The sequence below is a fragment of the Electrophorus electricus genome, chromosome 5, assembly GCF_041902795.1.
Source record: "Electrophorus electricus isolate QZ-2024a chromosome 5, ASM4190279v1, whole genome shotgun sequence".
In the NCBI taxonomy this organism is placed as follows: domain Eukaryota; kingdom Metazoa; phylum Chordata; class Actinopteri; order Gymnotiformes; family Gymnotidae; genus Electrophorus; species Electrophorus electricus.
In genome coordinates this window covers 22,214,634-22,239,164 of record NC_137501.1, presented here as the reverse complement: position 1 = coordinate 22,239,164, position 24,531 = coordinate 22,214,634, and the positions used below count along the sequence as shown (strand labels likewise).

The 24,531-nt window shown below is 36.7% G+C and overlaps 8 non-coding genes across 8 annotated transcripts; all 8 read left to right on the top strand.

The window, feature by feature from the left end:
* The first annotated feature begins 884 nt into the window (after positions 1-884).
* trnaq-uug (transfer RNA glutamine (anticodon UUG)) lies at positions 885-956 on the top strand. Its single transcript has one exon. It is a non-coding gene; the product is annotated as a tRNA-Gln (tRNA).
* Positions 957-2,175: 1,219 nt separating this feature from the next.
* On the top strand, positions 2,176-2,247 carry trnaq-cug (transfer RNA glutamine (anticodon CUG)). Its single transcript has one exon. It is a non-coding gene; the product is annotated as a tRNA-Gln (tRNA).
* A 1,219-nt stretch (positions 2,248-3,466) lies between these two features.
* trnaq-uug (transfer RNA glutamine (anticodon UUG)) lies at positions 3,467-3,538 on the top strand. Its single transcript has one exon. It is a non-coding gene; the product is annotated as a tRNA-Gln (tRNA).
* Positions 3,539-4,757: 1,219 nt separating this feature from the next.
* Positions 4,758-4,829, top strand: trnaq-cug (transfer RNA glutamine (anticodon CUG)). Its single transcript has one exon. It is a non-coding gene; the product is annotated as a tRNA-Gln (tRNA).
* Positions 4,830-9,921: 5,092 nt separating this feature from the next.
* On the top strand, positions 9,922-9,993 carry trnaq-cug (transfer RNA glutamine (anticodon CUG)). Its single transcript has one exon. It is a non-coding gene; the product is annotated as a tRNA-Gln (tRNA).
* Positions 9,994-13,794: 3,801 nt separating this feature from the next.
* Positions 13,795-13,866, top strand: trnaq-cug (transfer RNA glutamine (anticodon CUG)). The gene has a single exon. It is a non-coding gene; the product is annotated as a tRNA-Gln (tRNA).
* Positions 13,867-15,085: 1,219 nt separating this feature from the next.
* trnaq-cug (transfer RNA glutamine (anticodon CUG)) lies at positions 15,086-15,157 on the top strand. Its single transcript has one exon. It is a non-coding gene; the product is annotated as a tRNA-Gln (tRNA).
* A 2,510-nt stretch (positions 15,158-17,667) lies between these two features.
* On the top strand, positions 17,668-17,739 carry trnaq-cug (transfer RNA glutamine (anticodon CUG)). Its single transcript has one exon. It is a non-coding gene; the product is annotated as a tRNA-Gln (tRNA).
* The last annotated feature ends 6,792 nt before the right edge of the window (positions 17,740-24,531 follow it).

The following is a 24,531-nucleotide window of genomic DNA, read 5'->3' as shown; positions in this document are numbered from 1 at the left end:
ATTACAAACATGAGACAAAGCAGTTGTTGCCAAAATTAGGTCAATGCCTTGCCAATCTGTGTGCTGATGACACTGGACAAGGTAAAGTTATATAAAAGGAACTCATGTCTTACAAAAAAAAGACAGGAGATGTGATATATAAAGAAAGCACTCTGCCCTCTTTATCTAGCAATACAGAAGACAAAACATTTTTGGACTTGTTCTATGGTGGAAATGAAAGCACTGTGGACTCTGAATCCAGTGAAACACAAGACAAAAAGGTTCGATTTGTTGTTTGCAGATTTTAATTGTAAGCAGGCTTGACACTGAATCTGGGAAAATTGAAGACACAAAAGATATTTTAAACATTTGTATAATATATTTGCAAGTACTACAGACACTGAATCCAGCGATACAGAAGACACAAAACATATTTTTGTTGTTTTGCTTGATGTAACAGTATACACATGTGGTTGTGATTACAGCAATACAAGATGAGTAAAAGCATTTTTTTGTTGTTGTTTCTGTAGTGTAATAGTTAGGAATCTGCACCTTGTCTTTGGTGATCCCAGTTCAACTCTTGGTGGAACCTATTGAATTCTTGTTGTTCCTTTCAGCTAGCATGTACTTTCTTGTAACAAGTTTTTTTAATGGCTGCAGCCTGTATTGATGGCTCAGATTCGATTAACCTTTTGTGAGGAATTCTTAAATGCCTGTGATTTTGGCAAAGTAAATGCTGATTATCGTAGCATAGTTGGCATTAAGCTAACGAGAATTCACGGAAGATAAATGATTCACCATCAATATACAAGACATCACACTTCATTTTGGTTCCTTCCATTAGGTAATGGGATAAGCACTTGATTCTGAATCCAGCAATACAGGACACCCAGGAACTTGGTTAAGGTTCCATGGTGTAATGGTTAGCACTCTGGACTTTGAATCCAGTCATCTGAGTTTGACTCTCAGTGGAACCTGTTGAAGTGCTTGTTACTTTGTTTCAGAGACAAAATAAAACTGAGCCTGTTAATTTCAAAATGGAAAAGTGAGGATTCTGAAGTCACCAGTACAAACAGATTGTATTGTTGGTTATGGAGTAAAGGTAAGCATTGTGGACTCTGAAATCAGATATATAGAAGAAGGGTTGTTTTGAAGATTCCACAGTGTAATGCTTAGTAAGCACTTTTCATTTTATATTGTCAGACGTCATGCCTCCGTGGCACCTTTCGAAACCTGGCTGACATTTTGAGATTATATGGGTTTTCTTGCTACAATTTATTGTAAATCTCAAAAATGTCTGTCACTTGACCAGATTACAAACATGAGACAAAGCAGTTGTTGCCAAAATTAGGTCAATGCCTTGCCAATCTGTGTGCTGATGACACTGGACAAGGTAAAGTTATATAAAAGGAACTCATGTCTTACAAAAAAAAGACAGGAGATGTGATATATAAAGAAAGCACTCTGCCCTCTTTATCTAGCAATACAGAAGACAAAACATTTTTGGACTTGTTCTATGGTGGAAATGAAAGCACTGTGGACTCTGAATCCAGTGAAACACAAGACAAAAAGGTTCGATTTGTTGTTTGCAGATTTTAATTGTAAGCAGGCTTGACACTGAATCTGGGAAAATTGAAGACACAAAAGATATTTTAAACATTTGTATAATATATTTGCAAGTACTACAGACACTGAATCCAGCGATACAGAAGACACAAAACATATTTTTGTTGTTTTGCTTGATGTAACAGTATACACATGTGGTTGTGATTACAGCAATACAAGATGAGTAAAAGCATTTTTTTGTTGTTGTTTCTGTAGTGTAATAGTTAGGAATCTGCACCTTGTCTTTGGTGATCCCAGTTCAACTCTTGGTGGAACCTTGTGAATGCTTGTTGTTCCTTTCAGCTAGCATGTACTTTCTTGTAACAAGTTTTTTTAATGGCTGCAGCCTGTATTGATGGCTCAGATTCGATTAACCTTTTGTGAGGAATTCTTAAATGCCTGTGATTTTGGCAAAGTAAATGCTGATTATCGTAGCATAGTTGGCATTAAGCTAACGAGAATTCACGGAAGATAAATGATTCACCATCAATATACAAGACATCACACTTCATTTTGGTTCCTTCCATTAGGTAATGGGATAAGCACTTGATTCCGAATCCAGCAATACAGGACACCCAGGAACTTGGTTAAGGTTCCATGGTGTAATGGTTAGCACTCTGGACTCTGAATCCAGTCATCTGAGTTCGACTCTCAGTGGAACCTGTTGAAGTGCTTGTTACCTTGTTTCAGAGACAAAATAAAACTGAGCCTGTTAATTTCATAATGGAAAAGTCTGGGTTCTGAAGTCACCAGTACAAACAGATTGTATTGTTGGTTATGGAGTAAAGGTAAGTATTGTGGACTCTGAAATCAGCTATATAGAAGAAGGGTTGTTTTGAAGTTTCCACAGTGTAATGCTTAGTAAGCACTTTTCATTTTATATTGTCAGACGTCATGCCTCCGTGGCACCTTTCTAAACCTGGCTGACATTTTGAGATTATATGGGTTTTCTTGCTACAATTTATTGTAAATCTCAAAAATGTCTGTCACTTGACCAGATTACAAACATGAGACAAAGCAGTTGTTGCCAAAATTAGGTCAATGCCTTGCCAATCTGTGTGCTGATGACACTGGACAAGGTAAAGTTATATAAAAGGAACTCATGTCTTACAAAAAAAAGACAGGAGATGTGATATATAAAGAAAGCACTCTGCCCTCTTTATCTAGCAATACAGAAGACAAAACATTTTTGGACTTGTTCTATGGTGGAAATGAAAGCACTGTGGACTCTGAATCCAGTGAAACACAAGACAAAAAGGTTCGATTTGTTGTTTGCAGATTTTAATTGTAAGCAGGCTTGACACTGAATCTGGGAAAATTGAAGACACAAAAGATATTTTAAACATTTGTATAATATATTTGCAAGTACTACAGACACTGAATCCAGCGATACAGAAGACACAAAACATATTTTTGTTGTTTTGCTTGATGTAACAGTATACACATGTGGTTGTGATTACAGCAATACAAGATGAGTAAAAGCATTTTTTTGTTGTTGTTTCTGTAGTGTAATAGTTAGGAATCTGCACCTTGTCTTTGGTGATCCCAGTTCAACTCTTGGTGGAACCTATTGAATTCTTGTTGTTCCTTTCAGCTAGCATGTACTTTCTTGTAACAAGTTTTTTTAATGGCTGCAGCCTGTATTGATGGCTCAGATTCGATTAACCTTTTGTGAGGAATTCTTAAATGCCTGTGATTTTGGCAAAGTAAATGCTGATTATCGTAGCATAGTTGGCATTAAGCTAACGAGAATTCACGGAAGATAAATGATTCACCATCAATATACAAGACATCACACTTCATTTTGGTTCCTTCCATTAGGTAATGGGATAAGCACTTGATTCTGAATCCAGCAATACAGGACACCCAGGAACTTGGTTAAGGTTCCATGGTGTAATGGTTAGCACTCTGGACTTTGAATCCAGTCATCTGAGTTTGACTCTCAGTGGAACCTGTTGAAGTGCTTGTTACCTTGTTTCAGAGACAAAATAAAACTGAGCCTGTTAATTTCAAAATGGAAAAGTGAGGATTCTGAAGTCACCAGTACAAACAGATTGTATTGTTGGTTATGGAGTAAAGGTAAGCATTGTGGACTCTGAAATCAGATATATAGAAGAAGGGTTGTTTTGAAGATTCCACAGTGTAATGCTTAGTAAGCACTTTTCATTTTATATTGTCAGACGTCATGCCTCCGTGGCACCTTTCGAAACCTGGCTGACATTTTGAGATTATATGGGTTTTCTTGCTACAATTTATTGTAAATCTCAAAAATGTCTGTCACTTGACCAGATTACAAACATGAGACAAAGCAGTTGTTGCCAAAATTAGGTCAATGCCTTGCCAATCTGTGTGCTGATGACACTGGACAAGGTAAAGTTATATAAAAGGAACTCATGTCTTACAAAAAAAAGACAGGAGATGTGATATATAAAGAAAGCACTCTGCCCTCTTTATCTAGCAATACAGAAGACAAAACATTTTTGGACTTGTTCTATGGTGGAAATGAAAGCACTGTGGACTCTGAATCCAGTGAAACACAAGACAAAAAGGTTCGATTTGTTGTTTGCAGATTTTAATTGTAAGCAGGCTTGACACTGAATCTGGGAAAATTGAAGACACAAAAGATATTTTAAACATTTGTATAATATATTTGCAAGTACTACAGACACTGAATCCAGCGATACAGAAGACACAAAACATATTTTTGTTGTTTTGCTTGATGTAACAGTATACACATGTGGTTGTGATTACAGCAATACAAGATGAGTAAAAGCATTTTTTTGTTGTTGTTTCTGTAGTGTAATAGTTAGGAATCTGCACCTTGTCTTTGGTGATCCCAGTTCAACTCTTGGTGGAACCTTGTGAATGCTTGTTGTTCCTTTCAGCTAGCATGTACTTTCTTGTAACAAGTTTTTTTAATGGCTGCAGCCTGTATTGATGGCTCAGATTCGATTAACCTTTTGTGAGGAATTCTTAAATGCCTGTGATTTTGGCAAAGTAAATGCTGATTATCGTAGCATAGTTGGCATTAAGCTAAAGAGAATTCACGGAAGATAAATGATTCACCATCAATATACAAGACATCACACTTCATTTTGGTTCCTTCCATTAGGTAATGGGATAAGCACTTGATTCCGAATCCAGCAATACAGGACACCCAGGAACTTGGTTAAGGTTCCATGGTGTAATGGTTAGCACTCTGGACTCTGAATCCAGTCATCTGAGTTCGACTCTCAGTGGAACCTGTTGAAGTGCTTGTTACCTTGTTTCAGAGACAAAATAAAACTGAGCCTGTTAATTTCATAATGGAAAAGTCTGGGTTCTGAAGTCACCAGTACAAACAGATTGTATTGTTGGTTATGGAGTAAAGGTAAGTATTGTGGACTCTGAAATCAGCTATATAGAAGAAGGGTTGTTTTGAAGTTTCCACAGTGTAATGCTTAGTAAGCACTTTTCATTTTATATTGTCAGACGTCATGCCTCCGTGGCACCTTTCTAAACCTGGCTGACATTTTGAGATTATATGGGTTTTCTTGCTACAATTTATTGTAAATCTCAAAAATGTCTGTCACTTGACCAGATTACAAACATGAGACAAAGCAGTTGTTGCCAAAATTAGGTCAATGCCTTGCCAATCTGTGTGCTGATGACACTGGACAAGGTAAAGTTATATAAAAGGAACTCATGTCTTACAAAAAAAAGACAGGAGATGTGATATATAAAGAAAGCACTCTGCCCTCTTTATCTAGCAATACAGAAGACAAAACATTTTTGGACTTGTTCTATGGTGGAAATGAAAGCACTGTGGACTCTGAATCCAGTGAAACACAAGACAAAAAGGTTCGATTTGTTGTTTGCAGATTTTAATTGTAAGCAGGCTTGACACTGAATCTGGGAAAATTGAAGACACAAAAGATATTTTAAACATTTGTATAATATATTTGCAAGTACTACAGACACTGAATCCAGCGATACAGAAGACACAAAACATATTTTTGTTGTTTTGCTTGATGTAACAGTATACACATGTGGTTGTGATTACAGCAATACAAGATGAGTAAAAGCATTTTTTTGTTGTTGTTTCTGTAGTGTAATAGTTAGGAATCTGCACCTTGTCTTTGGTGATCCCAGTTCAACTCTTGGTGGAACCTTGTGAATGCTTGTTGTTCCTTTCAGCTAGCATGTACTTTCTTGTAACAAGTTTTTTTAATGGCTGCAGCCTGTATTGATGGATCAGATTCGATTAACCTTTTGTGAGGAATTCTTAAATGCCTGTGCTTTTGGCAAAGTAAATGCTGATTATCGTAGCATAGTTGGCATTAAGCTAAAGAGAATTCACGGAAGATAAATGATTCACCATCAATATACAAGACATCACACTTCATTTTGGTTCCTTCCATTAGGTAATGGGATAAGCACTTGATTCTGAATCCAGCAATACAGGACACCCAGGAACTTGGTTAAGGTTCCATGGTGTATTGGTTAGCACTCTGGACTCTGAATCCACTCATCTGAGTTTGACTTTCAGTGGAAACTGTTGAAGTGCCTGTTACCTTGTTTCAGAGACAAAATAAAACTGAGCCTGTTAATTTCATAATGGAAAAGTCTGGATTCTGAAGTCACCAGTACAAACAGATTGTATTGTTGGTTATGGAGTGAAGATAAGTATTGTGGACTCTGAAATCAGATATATAGAAGAAGGGTTGTTTTGAAGATTCCACAGTGTAATGCTTAGTAAGCACTTTTCATTTTATATTGTCAGACGTCATGCCTCCGTGGCACCTTTCTAAACCTGGCTGACATTTTGAGATTATATGGGTTTTCTTGCTACAATTTATTGTAAATCTCAAAAATGTCTGTCACTTGACCAGATTACAAACATGAGACAAAGCAGTTGTTGCCAAAATTAGGTCAATGCCTTGCCAATCTGTGTGCTGATGACACTGGACAAGGTAAAGTTATATAAAAGGAACTCATGTCTTACAAAAAAAAGACAGGAGATGTGATATATAAAGAAAGCACTCTGCCCTCTTTATCTAGCAATACAGAAGACAAAACATTTTTGGACTTGTTCTATGGTGGAAATGAAAGCACTGTGGACTCTGAATCCAGTGAAACACAAGACAAAAAGGTTCGATTTGTTGTTTGCAGATTTTAATTGTAAGCAGGCTTGACACTGAATCTGGGAAAATTGAAGACACAAAAGATATTTTAAACATTTGTATAATATATTTGCAAGTACTACAGACACTGAATCCAGCGATACAGAAGACACAAAACATATTTTTGTTGTTTTGCTTGATGTAACAGTATACACATGTGGTTGTGATTACAGCAATACAAGATGAGCAAAAGCATTTTTTTGTTGTTGTTTCTGTAGTGTAATAGTTAGGAATCTGCACCTTGTCTTTGGTGATCCCAGTTCAACTCTTGGTGGAACCTTGTGAATGCTTGTTGTTCCTTTCAGCTAGCATGTACTTTCTTGTAACAAGTTTTTTTAATGGCTGCAGCCTGTAATGATGGATCAGATTCGATTAACCTTTTGTGAGGAATTCTTAAATGCCTGTGCTTTTGGCAAAGTAAATGCTGATTATCGTAGCATAGTTGGCATTAAGCTAAAGAGAATTCACGGAAGATAAATGATTCACCATCAATATACAAGACATCACACTTCATTTTGGTTCCTTCCATTAGGTAATGGGATAAGCACTTGATTCTGAATCCAGCAATACAGGACACCCAGGAACTTGGTTAAGGTTCCATGGTGTATTGGTTAGCACTCTGGACTCTGAATCCACTCATCTGAGTTTGACTTTCAGTGGAACCTGTTGAAGTGCTTGTTACCTTGTTTCAGAGACAAAATAAAACTGAGCCTGTTAATTTCATAATGGAAAAGTCTGGGTTCTGAAGTCACCAGTACAAACAGATTGTATTGTTGGTTATGGAGTAAAGGTAAGTATTGTGGACTCTGAAATCAGCTATATAGAAGAAGGGTTGTTTTGAAGTTTCCACAGTGTAATGCTTAGTAAGCACTTTTCATTTTATATTGTCAGACGTCATGCCTCCGTGGCACCTTTCTAAACCTGGCTGACATTTTGAGATTATATGGGTTTTCTTGCTACAATTTATTGTAAATCTCAAAAATGTCTGTCACTTGACCAGATTACAAACATGAGACAAAGCAGTTGTTGCCAAAATTAGGTCAATGCCTTGCCAATCTGTGTGCTGATGACACTGGACAAGGTAAAGTTATATAAAAGGAACTCATGTCTTACAAAAAAAAGACAGGAGATGTGATATATAAAGAAAGCACTCTGCCCTCTTTATCTAGCAATACAGAAGACAAAACATTTTTGGACTTGTTCTATGGTGGAAATGACAGCACTGTGGACTCTGAATCCAGTGAAACACAAGACAAAAAGGTTCGATTTGTTGTTTGCAGATTTTAATTGTAAGCAGGCTTGACACTGAATCTGGGAAAATTGAAGACACAAAAGATATTTTAAACATTTGTATAATATATTTGCAAGTACTACAGACACTGAATCCAGCGATACAGAAGACACAAAACATATTTTTGTTGTTTTGCTTGATGTAACAGTATACACATGTGGTTGTGATTACAGCAATACAAGATGAGTAAAAGCATTTTTTTGTTGTTGTTTCTGTAGTGTAATAGTTAGGAATCTGCACCTTGTCTTTGGTGATCCCAGTTCAACTCTTGGTGGAACCTTGTGAATGCTTGTTGTTCCTTTCAGCTAGCATGTACTTTCTTGTAACAAGTTTTTTTAATGGCTGCAGCCTGTATTGATGGATCAGATTCGATTAACCTTTTGTGAGGAATTCTTAAATGCCTGTGCTTTTGGCAAAGTAAATGCTGATTATCGTAGCATAGTTGGCATTAAGCTAAAGAGAATTCACGGAAGATAAATGATTCACCATCAATATACAAGACATCACACTTCATTTTGGTTCCTTCCATTAGGTAATGGGATAAGCACTTGATTCTGAATCCAGCAATACAGGACACCCAGGAACTTGGTTAAGGTTCCATGGTGTATTGGTTAGCACTCTGGACTCTGAATCCACTCATCTGAGTTTGACTTTCAGTGGAAACTGTTGAAGTGCCTGTTACCTTGTTTCAGAGACAAAATAAAACTGAGCCTGTTAATTTCATAATGGAAAAGTCTGGATTCTGAAGTCACCAGTACAAACAGATTGTATTGTTGGTTATGGAGTGAAGATAAGTATTGTGGACTCTGGAATCAGATATATAGAAGAAGGGTTGTTTTGAAGATTCCACAGTGTAATGCTTAGTAAGCACTTTTCATTTTATATTGTCAGACGTCATGCCTCCGTGGCACCTTTCTAAACCTGGCTGACATTTTGAGATTATATGGGTTTTCTTGCTACAATTTATTGTAAATCTCAAAAATGTCTGTCACTTGACCAGATTACAAACATGAGACAAAGCAGTTGTTGCCAAAATTAGGTCAATGCCTTGCCAATCTGTGTGCTGATGACACTGGACAAGGTAAAGTTATATAAAAGGAACTCATGTCTTACAAAAAAAAGACAGGAGATGTGATATATAAAGAAAGCACTCTGCCCTCTTTATCTAGCAATACAGAAGACAAAACATTTTTGGACTTGTTCTATGGTGGAAATGAAAGCACTGTGGACTCTGAATCCAGTGAAACACAAGACAAAAAGGTTCGATTTGTTGTTTGCAGATTTTAATTGTAAGCAGGCTTGACACTGAATCTGGGAAAATTGAAGACACAAAAGATATTTTAAACATTTGTATAATATATTTGCAAGTACTACAGACACTGAATCCAGCGATACAGAAGACACAAAACATATTTTTGTTGTTTTGCTTGATGTAACAGTATACACATGTGGTTGTGATTACAGCAATACAAGATGAGTAAAAGCATTTTTTTGTTGTTGTTTCTGTAGTGTAATAGTTAGGAATCTGCACCTTGTCTTTGGTGATCCCAGTTCAACTCTTGGTGGAACCTTGTGAATGCTTGTTGTTCCTTTCAGCTAGCATGTACTTTCTTGTAACAAGTTTTTTTAATGGCTGCAGCCTGTATTGATGGCTCAGATTCGATTAACCTTTTGTGAGGAATTCTTAAATGCCTGTGATTTTGGCAAAGTAAATGCTGATTATCGTAGCATAGTTGGCATTAAGCTAACGAGAATTCACGGAAGATAAATGATTCACCATCAATATACAAGACATCACACTTCATTTTGGTTCCTTCCATTAGGTAATGGGATAAGCACTTGATTCCGAATCCAGCAATACAGGACACCCAGGAACTTGGTTAAGGTTCCATGGTGTAATGGTTAGCACTCTGGACTCTGAATCCAGTCATCTGAGTTCGACTCTCAGTGGAACCTGTTGAAGTGCTTGTTACCTTGTTTCAGAGACAAAATAAAACTGAGCCTGTTAATTTCATAATGGAAAAGTCTGGGTTCTGAAGTCACCAGTACAAACAGATTGTATTGTTGGTTATGGAGTAAAGGTAAGTATTGTGGACTCTGAAATCAGCTATATAGAAGAAGGGTTGTTTTGAAGTTTCCACAGTGTAATGCTTAGTAAGCACTTTTCATTTTATATTGTCAGACGTCATGCCTCCGTGGCACCTTTCTAAACCTGGCTGACATTTTGAGATTATATGGGTTTTCTTGCTACAATTTATTGTAAATCTCAAAAATGTCTGTCACTTGACCAGATTACAAACATGAGACAAAGCAGTTGTTGCCAAAATTAGGTCAATGCCTTGCCAATCTGTGTGCTGATGACACTGGACAAGGTAAAGTTATATAAAAGGAACTCATGTCTTACAAAAAAAAGACAGGAGATGTGATATATAAAGAAAGCACTCTGCCCTCTTTATCTAGCAATACAGAAGACAAAACATTTTTGGACTTGTTCTATGGTGGAAATGAAAGCACTGTGGACTCTGAATCCAGTGAAACACAAGACAAAAAGGTTCGATTTGTTGTTTGCAGATTTTAATTGTAAGCAGGCTTGACACTGAATCTGGGAAAATTGAAGACACAAAAGATATTTTAAACATTTGTATAATATATTTGCAAGTACTACAGACACTGAATCCAGCGATACAGAAGACACAAAACATATTTTTGTTGTTTTGCTTGATGTAACAGTATACACATGTGGTTGTGATTACAGCAATACAAGATGAGTAAAAGCATTTTTTTGTTGTTGTTTCTGTAGTGTAATAGTTAGGAATCTGCACCTTGTCTTTGGTGATCCCAGTTCAACTCTTGGTGGAACCTTGTGAATGCTTGTTGTTCCTTTCAGCTAGCATGTACTTTCTTGTAACAAGTTTTTTTAATGGCTGCAGCCTGTATTGATGGATCAGATTCGATTAACCTTTTGTGAGGAATTCTTAAATGCCTGTGCTTTTGGCAAAGTAAATGCTGATTATCGTAGCATAGTTGGCATTAAGCTAAAGAGAATTCACGGAAGATAAATGATTCACCATCAATATACAAGACATCACACTTCATTTTGGTTCCTTCCATTAGGTAATGGGATAAGCACTTGATTCTGAATCCAGCAATACAGGACACCCAGGAACTTGGTTAAGGTTCCATGGTGTATTGGTTAGCACTCTGGACTCTGAATCCACTCATCTGAGTTTGACTTTCAGTGGAAACTGTTGAAGTGCCTGTTACCTTGTTTCAGAGACAAAATAAAACTGAGCCTGTTAATTTCATAATGGAAAAGTCTGGATTCTGAAGTCACCAGTACAAACAGATTGTATTGTTGGTTATGGAGTGAAGATAAGTATTGTGGACTCTGAAATCAGATATATAGAAGAAGGGTTGTTTTGAAGATTCCACAGTGTAATGCTTAGTAAGCACTTTTCATTTTATATTGTCAGACGTCATGCCTCCGTGGCACCTTTCTAAACCTGGCTGACATTTTGAGATTATATGGGTTTTCTTGCTACAACTTATTGTAAATCTCAAAAATGTCTGTCACTTGACCAGATTACAAACATGAGACAAAGCAGTTGTTGCCAAAATTAGGTCAATGCCTTGCCAATCTGTGTGCTGATGACACTGGACAAGGTAAAGTTATATAAAAGGAACTCATGTCTTACAAAAAAAAGACAGGAGATGTGATATATAAAGAAAGCACTCTGCCCTCTTTATCTAGCAATACAGAAGACAAAACATTTTTGGACTTGTTCTATGGTGGAATTGAAAGCACTGTGGACTCTGAATCTAGTGAAACAAAAGACAAAAAGGTTCGATTTGTTGTTTGCAGATTTTAATTGTAAGCAGGCTTGACACTGAATCTGGGAAAATTGAAGCCACAAAAGATATTTTAAACATTTGTATAATATATTTGCAAGTACCACAGACACTGAATCCAGCGATACAGAAGACACAAAACATATTTTTGTTGTTTTGCTTGATGTAACAGTATACACATGTGGTTGTGATTACAGCAATACAAGATGAGTAAAAGCATTTTTTTGTTGTTGTTTCTGTAGTGTAATAGTTAGGAATCTGCACCTTGTCTTTGGTGATCCCAGTTCAACTCTTGGTGGAACCTTGTGAATGCTTGTTGTTCCTTTCAGCTAGCATGTACTTTCTTGTAACAAGTTTTTTTAATGGCTGCAGCCTGTATTGATGGATCAGATTCGATTAACCTTTTGTGAGGAATTCTTAAATGCCTGTGCTTTTGGCAAAGTAAATGCTGATTATCGTAGCATAGTTGGCATTAAGCTAAAGAGAATTCACGGAAGATAAATGATTCACCATCAATATACAAGACATCACACTTCATTTTGGTTCCTTCCATTAGGTAATGGGATAAGCACTTGATTCTGAATCCAGCAATACAGGACACCCAGGAACTTGGTTAAGGTTCCATGGTGTATTGGTTAGCACTCTGGACTCTGAATCCACTCATCTGAGTTTGACTTTCAGTGGAAACTGTTGAAGTGCCTGTTACCTTGTTTCAGAGACAAAATAAAACTGAGCCTGTTAATTTCATAATGGAAAAGTCTGGATTCTGAAGTCACCAGTACAAACAGATTGTATTGTTGGTTATGGAGTGAAGATAAGTATTGTGGACTCTGAAATCAGATATATAGAAGAAGGGTTGTTTTGAAGATTCCACAGTGTAATGCTTAGTAAGCACTTTTCATTTTATATTGTCAGACGTCATGCCTCCGTGGCACCTTTCTAAACCTGGCTGACATTTTGAGATTATATGGGTTTTCTTGCTACAACTTATTGTAAATCTCAAAAATGTCTGTCACTTGACCAGATTACAAACATGAGACAAAGCAGTTGTTGCCAAAATTAGGTCAATGCCTTGCCAATCTGTGTGCTGATGACACTGGACAAGGTAAAGTTATATAAAAGGAACTCATGTCTTACAAAAAAAAGACAGGAGATGTGATATATAAAGAAAGCACTCTGCCCTCTTTATCTAGCAATACAGAAGACAAAACATTTTTGGACTTGTTCTATGGTGGAATTGAAAGCACTGTGGACTCTGAATCCAGTGAAACAAAAGACAAAAAGGTTCGATTTGTTGTTTGCAGATTTTAATTGTAAGCAGGCTTGACACTGAATCTGGGAAAATTGAAGCCACAAAAGATATTTTAAACATTTGTATAATATATTTGCAAGTACCACAGACACTGAATCCAGCGATACAGAAGACACAAAACATATTTTTGTTGTTTTGCTTGATGTAACAGTATACACATGTGGTTGTGATTACAGCAATACAAGATGAGTAAAAGCATTTTTTTGTTGTTGTTTCTGTAGTGTAATAGTTAGGAATCTGCACCTTGTCTTTGGTGATCCCAGTTCAACTCTTGGTGGAACCTATTGAATGCTTGTTGTTCCTTTCAGCTAGCATGTACTTTCTTGTAAAAAGTTTTTTTAATGGCTGCAGCCTGTATTGATGGATCAGATTCGATTAACCTTTTGTGAGGAATTCTTAAATGCCTGTGATTTTGGCAAAGTAAATGCTGATTATCATAGCATAGTTGGCATTAAGCTAAAGAGAATTCACGGAAGATAAATGATTCACCATCAATATACAAGACATCACACTTCATTTTGGTTCCTTCCATTAGGTATTTGGATAAGCACTTGATTCTGAATCCAGCAATACAGGACACCCAGGTGCTTGGTTAAGGTTCCATGGTGTAATGGTTAGCACTCTGGACTCTGAATCCAGTCATCTGAGTTCGACTCTCAGTGGAACCTGTTGAAGTGCCTGTTACCTTGTTTCAGAGACAAAATAAAACTGAGCCTGTTAATTTCATAATGGAAAAGTCTGGGTTCTGAAGTCAAGAGTACAAACAGTTTGTATTGTTGGTTATGGAGTAAAGGTAAGCATTGTGGACTCTAGAATCAGCTATATAGAAGAAGGGTTGTTTTGAAGTTTCCACAGTGTAATGCTTAGTAAGCACTTTTCATTTTATATTGTCAGACGTCATGCCTCCGTGGCACCTTTCTAAACCTGGCTGACATTTTGAGATTATATGGGTTTTCTTGCTACAATTTATTGTAAATCTCAAAAATGTCTGTCACTTGACCAGATTACAAACATGAGACAAAGCAGTTGTTGCCAAAATTAGGTCAATGCCTTGCCAATCTGTGTGCTGATGACACTGGACAAGGTAAAGTTATATAAAAGGAACTCATGTCTTACAAAAAAAAGACAGGAGATGTGATATATAAAGAAAGCACTCTGCCCTCTTTATCTAGCAATACAGAAGACAAAACATTTTTGGACTTGTTCTATGGTGGAAATGAAAGCACTGTGGACTCTGAATCCAGTGAAACACAAGACAAAAAGGTTCGATTTGTTGTTTGCAGATTTTAATTGTAAGCAGGCTTGACACTGAATCTGGGAAAATTGAAGACACAAAAGATATTTTAAACATTTGTATAATATATTTGCAAGTACTACAGACACTGAATCCAGCGATACAGAAGACACAAAACATATTTTTGTTGTTTTGCTTGATGTAACAGTATACACATGTGGTTGTGATTACAGCAATACAAGATGAGTAAAAGCATTTTTTTGTTGTTGTTTCTGTAGTGTAATAGTTAGGAATCTGCACCTTGTCTTTGGTGATCCCAGTTCAACTCTTGGTGGAACCTTGTGAATGCTTGTTGTTCCTTTCAGCTAGCATGTACTTTCTTGTAACAAGTTTTTTTAATGGCTGCAGCCTGTATTGATGGCTCAGATTCGATTAACCTTTTGTGAGGAATTCTTAAATGCCTGTGATTTTGGCAAAGTAAATGCTGATTATCGTAGCATAGTTGGCATTAAGCTAACGAGAATTCACGGAAGATAAATGATTCACCATCAATATACAAGACATCACACTTCATTTTGGTTCCTTCCATTAGGTAATGGGATAAGCACTTGATTCCGAATCCAGCAATACAGGACACCCAGGAACTTGGTTAAGGTTCCATGGTGTAATGGTTAGCACTCTGGACTCTGAATCCAGTCATCTGAGTTCGACTCTCAGTGGAACCTGTTGAAGTGCTTGTTACCTTGTTTCAGAGACAAAATAAAACTGAGCCTGTTAATTTCATAATGGAAAAGTCTGGGTTCTGAAGTCACCAGTACAAACAGATTGTATTGTTGGTTATGGAGTAAAGGTAAGTATTGTGGACTCTGAAATCAGCTATATAGAAGAAGGGTTGTTTTGAAGTTTCCACAGTGTAATGCTTAGTAAGCACTTTTCATTTTATATTGTCAGACGTCATGCCTCCGTGGCACCTTTCTAAACCTGGCTGACATTTTGAGATTATATGGGTTTTCTTGCTACAATTTATTGTAAATCTCAAAAATGTCTGTCACTTGACCAGATTACAAACATGAGACAAAGCAGTTGTTGCCAAAATTAGGTCAATGCCTTGCCAATCTGTGTGCTGATGACACTGGACAAGGTAAAGTTATATAAAAGGAACTCATGTCTTACAAAAAAAAGACAGGAGATGTGATATATAAAGAAAGCACTCTGCCCTCTTTATCTAGCAATACAGAAGACAAAACATTTTTGGACTTGTTCTATGGTGGAAATGAAAGCACTGTGGACTCTGAATCCAGTGAAACACAAGACAAAAAGGTTCGATTTGTTGTTTGCAGATTTTAATTGTAAGCAGGCTTGACACTGAATCTGGGAAAATTGAAGACACAAAAGATATTTTAAACATTTGTATAATATATTTGCAAGTACTACAGACACTGAATCCAGCGATACAGAAGACACAAAACATATTTTTGTTGTTTTGCTTGATGTAACAGTATACACATGTGGTTGTGATTACAGCAATACAAGATGAGTAAAAGCATTTTTTTGTTGTTGTTTCTGTAGTGTAATAGTTAGGAATCTGCACCTTGTCTTTGGTGATCCCAGTTCAACTCTTGGTGGAACCTTGTGAATGCTTGTTGTTCCTTTCAGCTAGCATGTACTTTCTTGTAACAAGTTTTTTTAATGGCTGCAGCCTGTATTGATGGATCAGATTCGATTAACCTTTTGTGAGGAATTCTTAAATGCCTGTGCTTTTGGCAAAGTAAATGCTGATTATCGTAGCATAGTTGGCATTAAGCTAAAGAGAATTCACGGAAGATAAATGATTCACCATCAATATACAAGACATCACACTTCATTTTGGTTCCTTCCATTAGGTAATGGGATAAGCACTTGATTCTGAATCCAGCAATACAGGACACCCAGGAACTTGGTTAAGGTTCCATGGTGTATTGGTTAGCACTCTGGACTCTGAATCCACTCATCTGAGTTTGACTTTCAGTGGAAACTGTTGAAGTGCCTGTTACCTTGTTTCAGAGACAAAATAAAACTGAGCCTGTTAATTTCATAATGGAAAAGTCTGGATTCTGAAGTCACCAGTACAAACAGATTGTATTGTTGGTTATGGAGTGAAGATAAGTATTGTGGACTCTGAAATCAGATATATAGAAGAAGGGTTGTTTTGAAGATTCCACAGTGTAATGCTTAGTAAGCACTTTTCATTTTATATTGTCAGACGTCATGCCTCCGTGGCACCTTTCTAAACCTGGCTGACATTTTGAGATTATATGGGTTTTCTTGCTACAACTTATTGTAAATCTCAAAAATGTCTGTCACTTGACCAGATTACAAACATGAGACAAAGCAGTTGTTGCCAAAATTAGGTCAATGCCTTGCCAATCTGTGTGCTGATGACACTGGACAAGGTAAAGTTATATAAAAGGAACTCATGTCTTACAAAAAAAAGACAGGAGATGTGATATATAAAGAAAGCACTCTGCCCTCTTTATCTAGCAATACAGAAGACAAAACATTTTTGGACTTGTTCTATGGTGGAAATGAAAGCACTGTGGACTCTGAATCCAGTGAAACACAAGACAAAAAGGTTCGATTTGTTGTTTGCAGATTTTAATTGTAAGCAGGCTTGACACTGAATCTGGGAAAATTGAAGACACAAAAGATATTTTAAACATTTGTATAATATATTTGCAAGTACTACAGACACTGAATCCAGCGATACAGAAGACACAAAACATATTTTTGTTGTTTTGCTTGATGTAACAGTATACACATGTGGTTGTGATTACAGCAATACAAGATGAGTAAAAGCATTTTTTTGTTGTTGTTTCTGTAGTGTAATAGTTAGGAATCTGCACCTTGTCTTTGGTGATCCCAGTTCAACTCTTGGTGGAACCTTGTGAATGCTTGTTGTTCCTTTCAGCTAGCATGTACTTTCTTGTAACAAGTTTTTTTAATGGCTGCAGCCTGTATTGATGGCTCAGATTCGATTAACCTTTTGTGAGGAATTCTTAAATGCCTGTGATTTTGGCAAAGTAAATGCTGATTATCGTAGCATAGTTGGCATTAAGCTAACGAGAATTCACGGAAGATAAATGATTCACCATCAATATACAAGACATCACACTTCATTTTGGTTCCTTCCATTAGGTAATGGGATAAGCACTTGATTCCGAATCCAGCAATACAGGACACCCAGGAACTTGGTTAAGGTTCCATGGTGTAATGGTTAGCACTCTGGACTCTGAATCCAGTCATCTGAGTTCGACTCTCAGTGGAACCTGTTGAAGTGCTTGTTACCTTGTTTCAGAGACAAAATAAAACTGAGCCTGTTAATTTCATAATGGAAAAGTCTGGGTTCTGAAGTCACCAGTACAAACAGATTGTATTGTTGGTTATGGAGTAAAGGTAAGTATTGTGGACTCTGAAATCAGCTATATAGAAGAAGGGTTGTTTTGAAGTTTCCACAGTGTAATGCTTAGTAAGCACTTTTCATTTTATATTGTCAGACGTCATGCCTCCGTGGCACCTTTCTAAACCTGGCTGACATTTTGAGATTATATGGGTTTTCTTGCTACAATTTATTGTAAATCTCAAAAATGTCTGTCACTTGACCAGATTACAAACATGAGACAAAGCAGTTGTTGCCAAAATTAGGTCAATGCCTTGCCAATCTGTGTGCTGATGACACTGGACAAGGTAAAGTTATATAAAAGGAACTCATGTCTTACAAAAAAAAGACAGGAGATGTGATATATAAAGAAAGCACTCTGCCCTCTTTATCTAGCAATACAGAAGACAAAACATTTTTGGACTTGTTCTATGGTGGAAATGAAAGCACTGTGGACTCTGAATCCAGTGAAACACAAGACAAAAAGGTTCGATTTGTTGTTTGCAGATTTTAATTGTAAGCAGGCTTGACACTGAATCTGGGAAAATTGAAGACACAAAAGATATTTTAAACATTTGTATAATATATTTGCAAGTACTACAGACACTGAATCCAGCGATACAGAAGACACAAAACATATTTTTGTTGTTTTGCTTGATGTAACAGTATACACATGTGGTTGTGATTACAGCAATACAAGATGAGTAAAAGCATTTTTTTGTTGTTGTTTCTGTAGTGTAATAGTTAGGAATCTGCACCTTGTCTTTGGTGATCCCAGTTCAACTCTTGGTGGAACCTTGTGAATGCTTGTTGTTCCTTTCAGCTAGCATGTACTTTCTTGTAACAAGTTTTTTTAATGGCTGCAGCCTGTATTGATGGATCAGATTCGATTAACCTTTTGTGAGGAATTCTTAAATGCCTGTGCTTTTGGCAAAGTAAATGCTGATTATCGTAGCATAGTTGGCATTAAGCTAAAGAGAATTCACGGAAGATAAATGATTCACCATCAATATACAAGACATCACACTTCATTTTGGTTCCTTCCATTAGGTAATGGGATAAGCACTTGATTCTGAATCCAGCAATACAGGACACCCAGGAACTTGGTTAAGGTTCCATGGTGTATTGGTTAGCACTCTGGACTCTGAATCCACTCATCTGAGTTTGACTTTCAGTGGAAACTGTTGAAGTGCCTGTTACCTTGTTTCAGAGACAAAATAAAACTGAGCCTGTTAATTTCATAATGGAAAAGTCTGGATTCTGAAGTCACCAGTACAAACAGATTGTATTGTTGGTTATGGAGTGAAGATAAGTATTGTGGACTCTGAAATCAGATATATAGAAGAAGGGTTGTTTTGAAGATTCCACAGTGTAATGCTTAGTAAGCACTTTTCATTTTATATTGTCAGACGTCATGCCTCCGTGGCACCTTTCTAAACCTGGCTGACATTTTGAGATTATATGGGTTTTCTTGCTACAACTTATTGTAAATCTCAAAAATGTCTGTCACTTGACCAGATTACAAACATGAGACAAAGCAGTTGTTGCCAAAATTAGGTCAATGCCTTGCCAATCTGTGTGCTGATGACACTGGACAAGGTAAAGTTATATAAAAGGAACTCATGTCTTACAAAAAAAAGACAGGAGATGTGATATATAAAGAAAGCACTCTGCCCTCTTTATCTAGCAATACAGAAGACAAAACATTTTTGGACTTGTTCTATGGTGGAAATGAAAGCACTGTGGACTCTGAATCCAGTGAAACACAAGACAAAAAGGTTCGATTTGTTGTTTGCAGATTTTAATTGTAAGCAGGCTTGACACTGAATCTGGGAAAATTGAAGACACAAAAGATATTTTAAACATTTGTATAATATATTTGCAAGTACTACAGACACTGAATCCAGCGATACAGAAGACACAAAACATATTTTTGTTGTTTTGCTTGATGTAACAGTATACACATGTGGTTGTGATTACAGCAATACAAGATGAGTAAAAGCATTTTTTTGTTGTTGTTTCTGTAGTGTAATAGTTAGGAATCTGCACCTTGTCTTTGGTGATCCCAGTTCAACTCTTGGTGGAACCTTGTGAATGCTTGTTGTTCCTTTCAGCTAGCATGTACTTTCTTGTAACAAGTTTTTTTAATGGCTGCAGCCTGTATTGATGGATCAGATTCGATTAACCTTTTGTGAGGAATTCTTAAATGCCTGTGCTTTTGGCAAAGTAAATGCTGATTATCGTAGCATAGTTGGCATTAAGCTAAAGAGAATTCACGGAAGATAAATGATTCACCATCAATATACAAGACATCACACTTCATTTTGGTTCCTTCCATTAGGTAATGGGATAAGCACTTGATTCTGAATCCAGCAATACAGGACACCCAGGAACTTGGTTAAGGTTCCATGGTGTATTGGTTAGCACTCTGGACTCTGAATCCACTCATCTGAGTTTGACTTTCAGTGGAAACTGTTGAAGTGCCTGTTACCTTGTTTCAGAGACAAAATAAAACTGAGCCTGTTAATTTCATAATGGAAAAGTCTGGATTCTGAAGTCACCAGTACAAACAGATTGTATTGTTGGTTATGGAGTGAAGATAAGTATTGTGGACTCTGAAATCAGATATATAGAAGAAGGGTTGTTTTGAAGATTCCACAGTGTAATGCTTAGTAAGCACTTTTCATTTTATATTGTCAGACGTCATGCCTCCGTGGCACCTTTCTAAACCTGGCTGACATTTTGAGATTATATGGGTTTTCTTGCTACAACTTATTGTAAATCTCAAAAATGTCTGTCACTTGACCAGATTACAAACATGAGACAAAGCAGTTGTTGCCAAAATTAGGTCAATGCCTTGCCAATCTGTGTGCTGATGACACTGGACAAGGTAAAGTTATATAAAAGGAACTCATGTCTTACAAAAAAAAGACAGGAGATGTGATATATAAAGAAAGTACTCTGCCCTCTTTATCTAGCAATACAGAAGACAAAACATTTTTGGACTTGTTCTATGGTGGAATTGAAAGCACTGTGGACTCTGAATCTAGTGAAACAAAAGACAAAAAGGTTCGATTTGTTGTTTGCAGATTTTAATTGTAAGCAGGCTTGACACTGAATCTGGGAAAATTGAAGCCACAAAAGATATTTTAAACATTTGTATAATATATTTGCAAGTACCACAGACACTGAATCCAGCGATACAGAAGACACAAAACATATTTTTGTTGTTTTGCTTGATGTAACAGTATACACATGTGGTTGTGATTACAGCAATACAAGATGAGTAAAAGCATTTTTTTGTTGTTGTTTCTGTAGTGTAATAGTTAGGAATCTGCACCTTGTCTTTGGTGATCCCAGTTCAACTCTTGGTGGAACCTATTGAATGCTTGTTGTTCCTTTCAGCTAGCATGTACTTTCTTGTAAAAAGTTTTTTTAATGGCTGCAGCCTGTATTGATGGATCAGATTCGATTAACCTTTTGTGAGGAATTCTTAAATGCCTGTGATTTTGGCAAAGTAAATGCTGATTATCGTAGCATAGTTGGCATTAAGCTAAAGAGAATTCACGGAAGATAAATGATTCACCATCAATATACAAGACATCACACTTCATTTTGGTTCCTTCCATTAGGTAATGGGATAAGCACTTGATTCTGAATCCAGCAATACAGGACACCCAGGAACTTGGTTAAGGTTCCATGGTGTATTGGTTAGCACTCTGGACTCTGAATCCACTCATCTGAGTTTGACTTTCAGTGGAAACTGTTGAAGTGCCTGTTACCTTGTTTCAGAGACAAAATAAAACTGAGCCTGTTAATTTCATAATGGAAAAGTCTGGATTCTGAAGTCACCAGTACAAACAGATTGTATTGTTGGTTATGGAGTGAAGATAAGTATTGTGGACTCTGAAATCAGATATATAGAAGAAGGGTTGTTTTGAAGATTCCACAGTGTAATGCTTAGTAAGCACTTTTCATTTTATATTGTCAGACGTCATGCCTCCGTGGCACCTTTCTAAACCTGGCTGACATTTTGAGATTATATGGGTTTTCTTGCTACAATTTATTGTAAATCTCAAAAATGTCTGTCACTTGACCAGATTACAAACATGAGACAAAGCAGTTGTTGCCAAAATTAGGTCAATGCCTTGCCAATCTGTGTGCTGATGACACTGGACAAGGTAAAGTTATATAAAAGGAACTCATGTCTTACAAAAAAAAGACAGGAGATGTGATATATAAAGAAAGCACTCTGCCCTCTTTATCTAGCAATACAGAAGACAAAACATTTTTGGACTTGTTCTATGGTGGAAATGAAAGCACTGTGGACTCTGAATCCAGTGAAACACAAGACAAAAAGGTTCGATTTGTTGTTTGCAGATTTTAATTGTAAGCAGGCTTGACACTGAATCTGGGAAAATTGAAGACACAAAAGATATTTTAAACATTTGTATAATATATTTGCAAGTACTACAGACACTGAATCCAGCGATACAGAAGACACAAAACATATTTTTGTTGTTTTGCTTGATGTAACAGTATACACATGTGGTTGTGATTACAGCAATACAAGATGAGTAAAAGCATTTTTTTGTTGTTGTTTCTGTAGTGTAATAGTTAGGAATCTGCACCTTGTCTTTGGTGATCCCAGTTCAACTCTTGGTGGAACCTTGTGAATGCTTGTTGTTCCTTTCAGCTAGCATGTACTTTCTTGTAACAAGTTTTTTTAATGGCTGCAGCCTGTATTGATGGATCAGATTCGATTAACCTTTTGTGAGGAATTCTTAAATGCCTGTGCTTTTGGCAAAGTAAATGCTGATTATCGTAGCATAGTTGGCATTAAGCTAAAGAGAATTCACGGAAGATAAATGATTCACCATCAATATACAAGACATCACACTTCATTTTGGTTCCTTCCATTAGGTAATGGGATAAGCACTTGATTCTGAATCCAGCAATACAGGACACCCAGGAACTTGGTTAAGGTTCCATGGTGTATTGGTTAGCACTCTGGACTCTGAATCCACTCATCTGAGTTTGACTTTCAGTGGAAACTGTTGAAGTGCCTGTTACCTTGTTTCAGAGACAAAATAAAACTGAGCCTGTTAATTTCATAATGGAAAAGTCTGGATTCTGAAGTCACCAGTACAAACAGATTGTATTGTTGGTTATGGAGTGAAGATAAGTATTGTGGACTCTGAAATCAGATATATAGAAGAAGGGTTGTTTTGAAGATTCCACAGTGTAATGCTTAGTAAGCACTTTTCATTTTATATTGTCAGACGTCATGCCTCCGTGGCACCTTTCTAAACCTGGCTGACATTTTGAGATTATATGGGTTTTCTTGCTACAACTTATTGTAAATCTCAAAAATGTCTGTCACTTGACCAGATTACAAACATGAGACAAAGCAGTTGTTGCCAAAATTAGGTCAATGCCTTGCCAATCTGTGTGCTGATGACACTGGACAAGGTAAAGTTATATAAAAGGAACTCATGTCTTACAAAAAAAAGACAGGAGATGTGATATATAAAGAAAGCACTCTGCCCTCTTTATCTAGCAATACAGAAGACAAAACATTTTTGGACTTGTTCTATGGTGGAATTGAAAGCACTGTGGACTCTGAATCCAGTGAAACACAAGACAAAAAGGTTCGATTTGTTGTTTGCAGATTTTAATTGTAAGCAGGCTTGACACTGAATCTGGGAAAATTGAAGCCACAAAAGATATTTTAAACATTTGTATAATATATTTGCAAGTAGTACAGACACTGAATCCAGCGATACAGAAGACACAAAACATATTTTTGTTGTTTTGCTTGATGTAACAGTATACACATGTGGTTGTGATTACAGCAATACAAGATGAGTAAAAGCATTTTTTTGTTGTTGTTTCTGTAGTGTAATAGTTAAGAATCTGCACCTATTCTTTGGTGATCCCAGTTCAACTCTTGGTGGAACCTATTGAATGCTTGTTGTTCCTTTCAGCTAGCATGTACTTTCTTGTAACAAGTTTTTTTAATGGCTGCAGCCTGTATTGATGGCTCAGATTCGATTAACCTTTTGTGAGGAATTCTTAAATGCCTGTGATTTTGGCAAAGTAAATGCTGATTATCGTAGCATAGTTGGCATTAAGCTAATGAGAATTCACGGAAGATAAATGATTCACCATCAATATACAAGACATCACACTTCATTTTGGTTCCTTCCATTAGGTAATGGGATAAGCACTTGATTCTGAATCCAGCAATACAGGACACCCAGGAACTTGGTTAAGGTTCCATGGTGTATTGGTTAGCACTCTGGACTCTGAATCCACTCATCTGAGTTTGACTTTCAGTGGAAACTGTTGAAGTGCCTGTTACCTTGTTTCAGAGACAAAATAAAACTGAGCCTGTTAATTTCATAATGGAAAAGTCTGGATTCTGAAGTCACCAGTACAAACAGATTGTATTGTTGGTTATGGAGTGAAGATAAGTATTGTGGACTCTGAAATCAGATATATAGAAGAAGGGTTGTTTTGAAGATTCCACAGTGTAATGCTTAGTAAGCACTTTTCATTTTATATTGTCAGACGTCATGCCTCCGTGGCACCTTTCTAAACCTGGCTGACATTTTGAGATTATATGGGTTTTCTTGCTACAACTTATTGTAAATCTCAAAAATGTCTGTCACTTGACCAGAT